Source organism: Mobula hypostoma, chromosome 9 (genome assembly GCF_963921235.1).
Source record: "Mobula hypostoma chromosome 9, sMobHyp1.1, whole genome shotgun sequence".
NCBI lineage: Eukaryota > Metazoa > Chordata > Chondrichthyes > Myliobatiformes > Myliobatidae > Mobula > Mobula hypostoma.
Window position 1 is genome coordinate 54137484 of NC_086105.1, and position 12029 is coordinate 54149512.

The window sequence follows — 12029 nt, forward strand, 5'->3', positions numbered from 1 at the left end:
TCTGTGCCAGGTACGCCGAGCTGCAGCTCCTAAAGGACGGTGTTAGGGAACTGGAGCTGCAGCTCGATGACCTTCGTCTGGTCAGGGAGAGTGAGGAGTTGATAGACAGGAGTTACAGGCAGGTGGTCACACCGGGGCCACGGGAGGCAGACAAGTGGGTCACGGTTAGGAAGGGGAAGGGTCAGGTACTAGAGAGTACCCCAGTGGCTGTGCCTCTTGACAATAAGTACTCCTGTTTGAGTACTGTTGGGGGGGGACAGCTTACCCGGGGGAAGTAACAGTGGCCGTGCCTCCGGCCCAGAGTCTAGCTCTGTAGCTCAGAAGGGTAGGGAAAGGAAGAGGAGGGCAGTAGTAATAGGGGACTCGATAGTTAGGGGGTCAGATAGGCGATTCTGTGGACGCAGTCAGGAGACCTGGACGGTAGTTTGCCTCCCTGGTGCCAGGGTCCGGGATGTTTCTGATCATGTCCAAGATATCCTGAAGTGGGAGGGTGAGGAGCCAGAGGTCATGGTATATATAGGTACCAATGACATAGGTAGGAAAAGGGAAGAGATCCTGAAAGGAGAATATAGGGAGTTAGGAAGGGAATTGAGAAAAAGGACCACAAAGGTAGTAATCTCGGGATTACTGCCTGTGCCACGCGACAGTGAGAGTAGGAATGGAATGAGGTGGAGGATAAATTCATGGCTGAGGGATTGGAGCAGGGGGCAGGGATTCAAGTTTTTGGATCATTGGGACCTCTTTTGGCGCAGGTGTGATCTGTACAAAAAGGACGGGTTACACTTGAATCCTAGGGGGACGAATATCTTGGCGTGGGGATTTGTGAAGGCTACTGAGGAGACTTTAAACTAGAATGGTTGGGGGGTGGGAATCAAATTGAAGAGACTAGGAGAGAGGAGGTTAGTTCACAAATAGAGAAAGCTAGTAGACAGTGTGTGAGGGAGGATAGGCAGGAGACAGAGAACGGGGGCACTCAGACCGAAGATGAAGGGGAGAAGGAAGAAAAAGATAACAAAGTTGTTTGCTCCATTAGGGATAAACAGAGAGTAAGAGGTGGAGAGTTTCTTAAATGTATCTATTTTAATGCTAGGAGCATTGTAAGAAAGGTAGATGAGCTTAGAGCATGAACTGATACCTGGAAATATGATGTTGTAGCTATTAGTGAAACATGGTTGCAGGAGGGATATGATTGGCAACTAAATATTCCTGGATTTTGTCGCTTCAGGTGTGATAGAATCAGAGGGGCAAGAAGGGGAAGTGTTGCATTGCTTGTCAGAGAAAATATAACAGCAGTGCTTTGGCAGGATTGATTAGAGGACTCGTCTAGGGAGGCTATTTGGATGGAATTGAGGAATAGAAAAGGTGTAGTAACGCTTATAGGGGTGAATTATAGACCACCTAATGGGGAGCGAGAATTGGAGGAGCAAATTTGTAAGGAGATAGCAGATATTTGTAGTAAGCACAAGGTTGTGATTGTGGGAGATTTTAATTTTCCACACATTGACTGGGAAGCCCATTCTGTAAAAGGGCTGATGGTTTGGAGTTTGTAAAATGTGTGCAAGATAGTTTTTTGCAGCAATACATAGAGGTGCCAACTAGGGAAGGGGCAGTGTTGGATCTCCTGTTAGGGAACGAGATAGGGCAGGTGACGGAGGTATGTGTTGGGGAGCACTTCAGGTCCAGTGATCACAATATCATTAGTTTCAATATAATTATGGAGAAGGATAGGACTGGACCCAGGGTTGAGATTTTTGATTGGAGAAAGGCTAACTTTGAGGAGATGCAAAAGGATTTAGAAGGAGTGGATTGGGACAATTTGTTTTATGGGAAGGATGTAATAGAGAAATGAAGGTCATTTAAAGGTGAAATTCTGAGGGTACAGGATTTCTTATGTCCCTGTTAGGTAGAAAGGAAAGGTTAAAAGTTTGAGAGAGCCATGGTTTTCAAGGGATATTGGAAACTTGGTTTGGAAAAAGAGAAGGATCTACAATAAATATAGGCAGCTTGGAGTAAATGAGGTGCTAGAGGAATATAAAGAATGTAAAAGAATCTTAAGAAAGAAATTAGAAAAGCTAAAAGAAGATATGAGGCTGCTTTGCAAGTAAGGTGAAAATAAATCCAAAGGGTTTTTACAGTTATATTAATAGCAAAAGGATAGTGAGGGATAAAATTGGTCCCTTAGAGAATCAGAGTGGATGGCTATGTGTGGAGCCAAAAGAGATGGGGGAGATTTTGAACAATTTCTTTTCTTCAGTATTCACTAAGGAGAAGGATATTGAATTGTATAAAGTAAGGGAAACAAGAAGGGTAGTTATGGAAAGTATGATGATTAAAGAAGAGGAAGTACTGGCACTTTTAAGGAATATAAAAGTGGGTAAGTCTCCGGGTCTGGATAGGATATTCCCTAGGACCTTGAGGGAAGTTAGTGTGGAAATAGCAGGGACTCTGACAGAAATATTTCAAATGTCATTAGAAACGGGGATGGTGCTGGAGGATTGGTGTATTGCTCATGTTGCTTCATTGTTTAAAAAGGGTTCTAAGAGTAAACCTAGCAATAATCGGCCTGTGAGTTTGACGTCAGTGGTGGGTAAATTGATGGAAAGTATTCTTAGAGATGGTATATATAATTATCTGGATAGACAGGGTCTGATTAGGAACAGTGAACATGGTTTTGTGCGTGGAAGGTCATGTTTGACAAATCTTATTGAATTTTTTGATGAGGTTACTAGGAAAGTTGACAAGGGTAAAGCGGTGGATGTTGTCTATATGGACTTCAGTAAGGCCTTTGACAAGGTTCCACACGGAAGGTTAGTTAGGAAGGTTCAATCATTGGGTATTAATATTGAAGTAGTAAAATGGATTCAGCAGTGGCTGGATGGAAGACGCCAGGGAGTAGTGGTGGATAACTGTGTGTCAGATTGGAGGATGGTGTGTAGTGGTGTACCTCAGGGATCTGTACCAGGTCCAATGTTGTTTGTCATATATATTAATGATCTGGATGATGGGGTTGTAAATTGGATTAGTAAGTATGCAGATGATACTAAGATAGGTGGAGTTGTAGATAATGAAGTAGGTTTTCAAAGCTTGCAGAGAGATTTAGACCACCTAGAAGAGTGGGCTGAAAGATGGCAGATGGAGTTTAATACTGATAAATGTGAGGTGCTACATTTTGGTAGGACTAATCAAAATAGGACATACATGGTAAATGGTAGGGCATGGAAGAATGCAGTAGAACAGAGAGATCTAGGAATAATGGTGCATAGTTCCCTGAAGGTAAAATCTCATGTGGATAGGGTGGTGAAGAAAACTTTTGGTATGCTAGCCTTTATAAATCAGAGCATTGAGTATAGGAGTTGGGATGTAATGTTGAAATTGTATAAGGCATTGGTAAGGCCAAATTTGGAGTATTGTGTACAGTTCTGGTCACTGAATCATAGGAAAGATGTCAATAAAATTGAGAGAGTACAGAGGAGATTTACAAGAATGTTTCCTGGGTTTCATCTCCTAAGTTACAGAGAAAGGTTGAACAAGTTGGGTCCTTATTCTTTGGAGCATAGAAGGTTGAGTGGGGACTGGATAGAGGTATTTAAAATTATGAGGGGGTTAGATAGAGTTGACGTGGATAGGCTTTTTCCATTGAGAGTGGGGGAGATTCAAACAAGAGGACATGAGTTGAGAGTTAAAGGGCAAAAGTTTAGGGGTAACATGAGGGGGAACTTCTTTACTCAGAGAGTGGTAGCTGTGTGGATCGAGCTTCTAGCAGAAGTGGTTGAAGCAGGTTCGATGTTGTCATTTAAAGTTAAATTGGATAGATATATAGACAGGAAAGGAGCGGAGGGTTATGGGCTGAGTGCAGGTTGGTGGGGCTAGGTGAAAGTAAGAGTTGGCACGGACTAGAAGGGCCGAGATGGCCTGTTTCCGTGCTGTAATTGTTATATGGTTATTAAACGGAACAAAGTGTTTGCTCATATTAAAAAATTAAAAGCACCCATTATTTTCTTACAAGAAACGCACATACACAGCTGTGATAGCTTTTTTACTCGGTGGAAGGATATGCAATTCCATTCTTCGTTTAATGCAAAATCACGTGCAGTTTTGATTTTTGTAGATAATACAGTTTCCTTTGTTCAGCATAAAGTTGTTTCAGATCCTAATGGTCGATTTGTTAATGTATCAGGGAGTTTAGACAGTAAATTGATTGTTTTTGCTAATTATATGCCCCCAAAGTAGATGATCCAGGATTTTTTGAATGTCTATTTTCGTTTTTGCCAGATTTGTGCATTTACTCTTTTGTGATGGGAGGAGATTTTAACTGCTGGTTAGATCCAGTATTAGATCGCTCGTCTGTCAAACCAGCCACACTTAATAAATCAGCTTTGTTTATCCAATCCTTTCTAACTAAATGTGGTATAGTTGATGCTTGGCGTTTTAGAAACATAGAAACATAGAAAATAGGTGCAGGAGTAGGCCATTCGGCCCTTCGAGCCTGCACCGCCATTTATTATGATCATGGCTGATCATCCAACTCAGAACCCCGCCCCAGCCTTCCCTCCATACCCCCTGACCCCTGTAGCCACAAGGGCTTTCTTCATCTGACGGACAGGGAGTATTCTTTTTTCTCTCATGTTCATCATTCTTATACCAGGATTGATTATTTTTTTATTGACAGTCAGATGATTCCATTGGTTTGATCGATCGAATATAAAGGGATTGCTATTTCTGACCACTCTCCTGTACTTCTATCTTTAAATCTCCCTGGTCCTATCCCTATGAGTAGATTTTGGCAATTTAATTTAACTCTGTTATCCGATGGAGGATTTAAAAAAATTTATGGAGAATCAAATTACTCTTTTTTTTGAAGAAAATATGTTGGAAAACACTTCTAGTCTTATTATATGGGATACTTTTAAAGCATATATCCAGGGTCAAATTATTTCTTATACTGCAAACATCATTAAAAAAGCTACAAAGAGAGAAATGAATTAGCTAATCAGGTAAAACAACTGAACCATAAATATGCTTTGGTACCTGAACCTGAAACATATAAGAGATGTATTGAAACCAAAACTAAATATGATCTTCTTTTAATGTATCCAATTGAAAGCCAGCTTTTAAAAGATAGAAATCAATTTTATATTCATGGAGAAAAAACTGGTAAGCTACTGGCTAATCAATTGAAGCCATTTATAGCCAAGCAGCAAATTAAAGAAATACATAAAATTAATGGAGACATGACAACTGACCATTTTGAAATTAATGACACTTTTAGGGAATTTTATTCCAAATTGTATAGTTCTGATTCTGTTAAGGATAATATTGCAATGAATAATTTTTTAGATCAATTAAATAAACATAGAACATAGAACAGTACAGCACAGTACAGGCCCTTCGGCCCACAATGTTGTGCCGATCCTTAAACCCAGCCTCCCATATAACCCCCCACCTTAAATTCCTCCATATACCTGTCTAGTAGTCTCTTAAATTTCACTAGTGTATCTGCCTCCACCACTGACTCAGGCAGTGCATTCCACGCACCAACCACTCTCTGAGTAAAAAACCTTCCTCCAATATACCCCTTGAACTTCCCACCCCTTACCTTAAAGTCACGTCCTCTTGTATTGAGCAGTGATGCCCTGGGGAAGAGACGCTGGCTATCCACTCTATCTATTCCTCTTAAATATCTTGTACACCTCTATCATGTCTCCTCTCATCCTCCTTCTCTCCAAAGAGTAAAGCCTTGGCTCCCTTAATCTCTGATCATAATGCATACTCTCTAAACCAGGCAGCACCCTGGTAAATCTCCTCTGTACCGTTTCCAATGCTTCCACATCCTTCCTATAGTGAGGCGACCAGAACTGGACACAGTACTCCAAGTGTGGCCTAACCAGAGTTTTATAGAGCTGCATCATTACCCCGCGACTCTTAAACTCTATCCCTCAACTTATGAAAGCTTTCCATAAGCTTTCATAACTACCCTATCTACCCGTGAGGCAACTTTCAGGGATGCGTGGACATGTACCCCCAGATCCCTCTGCTCTTCCACACTTCCAAGTATCAATATTCCTAATTTTTCGATACATGATCGTAGGCAATTGGATCAACCGATTTCCCAGGAGGAAATGGCTCAGGCTATTTGAGAATTGCATTCTGTGAAATCCCCAGGACCTGATGGATTCTCTGGGGAGCTTTAGAAGGCTTTTCCTCCTTGCTTATACTACACTTATGTTCTACCCTTACAGATTCCTTTAAGGTAGGAAGTTTACCGCAGTCTTTTTACAAAGCTTCCATTTCGTTTATTCTCAAAAAGAATAAGAATCCTACCGAATGTTCTTCGTATAGACCTATCTCTTTACTCAATTTTGATACTAAAATTTTATATAAAGTGTTGGCTCGCAGACTTGAAAATATTATATCTTCTATAGTTTTGGATGATCAGACAGGATTTATTAAAAATCGATATTCGCATTTTAATATACAGTGTTTGTTAAATGTTATGCATTCTCCATCTAAGGAAATATTGGAATGTGTGATATCTTTGGATGCGGAGAAGGCCTTTGACAGAGTTGAATGGAATTATTTATTTACATCCTGAGAAAAAATTAATTTAGGACCTAATTTTATTCATTGGATTAAATTACTTTATTTATCTCCCTCCGCTCAGATTCTTACTAATCTTCAATTCTAATCCCTTTAAACTCCAACGTGGAACTAGTTAAGGTTGTCCTTTGAGCCCTCTGCTTTTTGATTTGGTATTAGAACCCTTAGCAATTGCTTTTCGAGAGTCTAAACAGATTACTGGTATTTTAAGGAGAGGTACTATCCATAAAGTGTCGCTCTATGCTGATGACTTGTTGCTTTTTATATCCAATGTTACAACCTCTCTACATTTGTGTTCCATTTACTGACTAATTTTAGTCAGTTCTCAGGATATAAATTAAATTTACATAACAGTGAACAGTTTCCATAAACTATTTAATACCAACTGATATTAACCTTCCTTTTAAAATTTTAAGAAAACAATTTACATATTTAGGAGTAACAATTACTAAGAATTATAAAGATTTATTTAAGGAAAATTTTTTAACTTTAATGAATTATGTTAAAAAAACACTTTCTAATTTTTCGCCTCTCTCTTTATCACTGATTGGCCAAGTTAATTCTATTAAAATGAATATCTTACCTAAATTTACATACCTTTTTCAAGCCGTGCCTGTTTTTATTCCTAAATCTTTTTTTGAGTCTTTGGATTCAATTCTTTCTTCCTATATATGGAAGAATAAAAAACCTCGTATAAATAAAGCTCACCTTCAAAAAACCAAACAAAATGGAGGCTTTGCCTTACCCAATTTAGGTTATATTACTGGGCAGTTAATATACGAAATATTACATTCTGGATATATTACATTAACCATGAGAATTGTCCTATATGGGTTTCTTTGGAAGTCAACTCTGTTATGAAATTTTCCATTATTTCTTTACTTGGATCCTCGCTTCCTTTATCTTTAAATAAACTAACTGACAATGTGGTGGTCAAACGTACTTTGAGGATTTGGTTACAGTTTAGAAAACATTTTGGTTTATTGAGATTCTCCCTCTCGAGTCCCATCTTTTCTAATCGTTGTTTTAAACCATCTTTAATTGACTTACCTTATAAAGAATGGGATAGCTTGGGTACTAAACGATTTCAGGATTTGTTTGATGGAGGGAATCTCTCTTCTTTTGTGCAACTTTCAATGAAATTTAACCTTTCCAATAACCAATTTTTTCGATACTTACAGATTAGAGATTTTTTAAGATCTCAATTACATACATTTCCTGTAAGACCAGATAAGAATATAATAGATACAATTTTTAATTTGAAACCCTTTGACAACGGTTCAATATCTTACTTTTATGGTCTGCTGTTGGGATCGAAGAAGTTCTCTTTAGATAAAATTAAAGGAGACTGGGAAAAGGATTTACAGATTTTCATATCTGAAGAGAGCTGGAAGATTATTTTAAAATTGATTAATTCTTCATCATTATGTGCTTGTCATTCTTTATTACAATTCAAAGTGGTACATAGAGTTCATATGTCTAAAGACAAGCTCTCTCATTTCTATGCAGATATTTCTCCCTACTGTGATAGACGTACTAATGGAGCGGCCACACAAATTCATATGTTTTGGACATGTCCGAGCCTTGAAAAATTTTGGAAAGATGTATTTCAAGCTTTTTCTGTACTTTTCAATGTTAGTTTTAAGCCCAATCCTTTGACTGCCGTGTTTGGTATTGTTGAGGATAGTGCAACAAAACTGAAGCCATCTAATTTGCGGGTATTGGCCTTTATGTCTCTTATGGCCAGGAGGGTGATCTTGCTCAAGTGGAAGGAGGCCGCCCCACCCACTCATGTTCAATGGCTATCTGACGTTATGTTGTGCCTTGATCTAGAGAAGATTCGTTGTTCGATTTCTGATTCTAAACATGATTTTCTAATGTTATGGGGACCCTCTCTGAATTATTTTCACAATCTTTGAACTGTTATTAAAGTATAGATCTGAGCCATTATTATTGTAATATTATATGGTAAGGTATTTCTTTTTTTCTTTTTTTTTTACCAACCAGCTCAATTTGGTAGTGGGGGTAGATTTTAAAAAATAAAATACAATTATTTTATTTTATTTCATTTCATAATTCAATCTTTTTTTTCTACATGATTGATTTAGAATACGGGATACTGTGATCATATTACTGTGATTTAAATGTAATGTAATTCGTATTACTTGTATCCTTATGAATTTTGTATTTATATTTATGCAATTTATATAATACTAATAAAAATATTGAGAGAGAAAAAGGGCATGTAGTGTGCTGTGATGTTCTATATTCGGTGTGAGGCTAGACGTTTTGGCTTTCCTCCATAGAATAATATCACTCTGACAGCGCTCATGAACAAATAGTAACACTATTGGCAGGGATTGGAGCAAGCATAGTAGAGCAGGGTGACTGTAAATTATAAATTGGAGTGGAAGGCCTATGCTTGAGGAGTGGAAACAAAACAGATCAATGCAGAGATTTTACACACGGGGCATCTCTGAAGCTAAAACAGTTTAAGGAGCATTGGCCACATTGACCCACAAGGGAAACTGCTCCACTGACATCTTTGAGATGGCCAGACTCCTCCTTTCAATTCTCCTGAACACTTTAAGAAATAGAATTTTCAGATCTTTTGCCTCCTGTAAATGCAGCCACTGAATACATGAAATCTGCTTGTCTATTACTTGTTTCAAACTGTAAAGTTATTCATAAAAGTAAATGAAAATTAGACTGAAGAAGGACAAGTAGAACTTCAAATCTTTTCTAACACTCCCAATTAGGCGTCATTTGTCTTCAAGTAATATTGTTGTATGGGCAGAGATTGACAATTGATTACTATATTAAAGCAATAATTGTGCTAATGGAACACAACCATCTTATCAGCTTGTCCCACTCCTCCACAGCATCCACACCAGGACCGCCAGACTCAAAAACAGCTACACCTTGATCAACGCCTTGTGGTAAACCATATATATATAGGTTGTAACTGGGTTACCTATCTGGACACGCCCCTCTGCTGACTGCTCCTGTGGCTCGTCCCATAGAGCCCTGAATAAAGGCGATTGTGCCATTGCTCCTCCTCAGTCCAGGGGCAGATACTCAGCATGCTGGAGGTCACATTTTACTGCTAATAAAAGCCTTTCAGTATTTACTCTACTTCCAGTCTTTTGGAGTTATTGATGGTGCATCACATCTCCACCCACTAACCCACAATAAACAAAATAAGGAAAATCAAAAACCACCTCTTTAGTCAAGAAAGCACAACAGTGCCTCCACTTCCTGAGGTGATTAACACAAGCGAGAGTTCCTGCTCCCATTCTAACGACATTCTACCAGAGCACCATCGAGAGTGTACCCACTGGTTGTATTACTGTCTGGTATGGAGATTGCAAGGCATCGGACTGCAAGAACCTCTTGTAAAGGATTGAGAACAGCTGAGCGAGTCATTGGAGCCTCCCCAATCTAAGACATGTGCCAGAAGCACTGCGTTCACAGAACTCTCAGCACTGTCAAGGACCTCTCCCATCCATCCCATAATCTGATGTCCTACCAGAGGAACCACAATATAAGTACAATGACTATTAGGCTGGATAACAGCTTCTTCCCCCAGGCTGTGAGATGTCTTTGCCATAGAGGGAGTACAAAGAAGGTTCACTAGATTGATTCCTGGGATGGCAGGTCTTTCATATGAAGAAAGACTGGATGAACTGGGCTTGTACTCGTTGGAATTTAGAAGATTGAGGGGGGATCTGATTGAAACGTATAAGATCCTAAAGGGATTGGACAGGCTAGATGCGGGAAGATTGTTCCCGATGTTGGGGAAGTCCAGAACGAGGGGTCACAGTTTGAGGATAGAGGGGAAGCCTTTTAGGACCGAGATTAGGAAAAACTTCTTCACACAGAGAGTGGTGAATCTGTGGAATTCTCTGCCACAGCAAACTGTTGAGGCCGGTTCATTGGCTGTGTTTAAGAGGAAGTTAGATATGGCCCTTGTGGCTACAGGGGTCAGGGGGTATGGAGGGAAGGCTGGGTTCTGAGTTGGATGATCAGCCATGATCATAATAAATGGCGGTGCAGGCTTTAAGGGCCGAATGGCCTACTCCTGCACCTATTTTCTATGTTTTCTATGTTTTCTATGTCTGAACACTGCTACCACCCAATACACATTATTTTGACAGCATTATATTGGCATTTATTTAACAGATGTCGTATATGAATTTTATGTCTACTTGTAAATCTACAACTATTGGTTGTGGATTACAGGTGGAATAGAGACAGGCTAACCCCTGTAGAGATCAATGGATCTGGGGTTGAGAGTGTGAACAGCTTTAAGTTCCTCGGCATAGACATCACTGAAGATCTCACGTGGTCTGTACATACAGGCTGTGTGGTGAAAAAGGCACAACAGCGCCTCTTTCACTAGAGATGGTCGAAGAAGTTTGGTATGGCCCCACAAATTCTAAGAACTTACTATAGGGGCACAATTGAGAGCATCCTGACTGGCTGCATCACTGCCTGGTAATGAGAACCGTACCTCCCTTAATCGCAGGACTCTGCAGAGAGTGGTGTGGACAGCCCAGCGCATCTGTAGATGTGAACTTCCCATGATTCAGGACATTTATAAGGACAGGTGTGTAAAAAGGGACCGTAGGATCATTGGGGACCTGAGTCACCCCAACCACAAACTGTTCCTGCTGCTACCATCCGGGAAACTGTACCGCAGTATAAAAGCCAGGACCAACAGGCTCCGGGACAGCTTCTTCCACCAGGCCATCAGACTGATTAATTCATGCTGACACTACAGTATTCCTATGTTATATTGACTATCCTGTTGTACATAATACTTACTATAAATTACTATAATTGCACATTGCACATTTGAACGGAGACGTAATGTAAAGATTTTCACTCCTCATGTATTTGAAGGATGTAAGTAATAAAGGCAATTCAATTCAATTTATTATTATCTGTGAATATTATTGTGTTAATATTTTATGTGCTGTATGTGATATATGTATTTTGTTCTGCACCTTGTTCCCAGGGGAACATTGTTTCGTTTAGCTGTGTACATGTTTATGGTTAAATGATAATAAATTTGAACTTGGACTTGAATAATCTTGACTGGCAACTGAAATTATAAATTACTACTTTACTTTCTTTTCAGAATAATTTATTAGGCTAGTCTGAATTAAATTCCACCATTGCATAAAATTGTACGGTCCATTCCACATGTATGTAATGGACGTCCTCCTCCATTGAGTAGTGAGTGAATGAATTTGTGCCCTATTTATGGGATTAATGGCCCAGAATTTCCTGTCAGCAGGAATTCAGGATTTAATTGTGTGATATGATTTTACTTCAATGTTATATGATTGAAAATCAATTTGTTCTCTGGAGTGAAATCTATTATATCCTGGGTGTTGGCTGGTTGTTAAAGGACCAGATTAGAATAA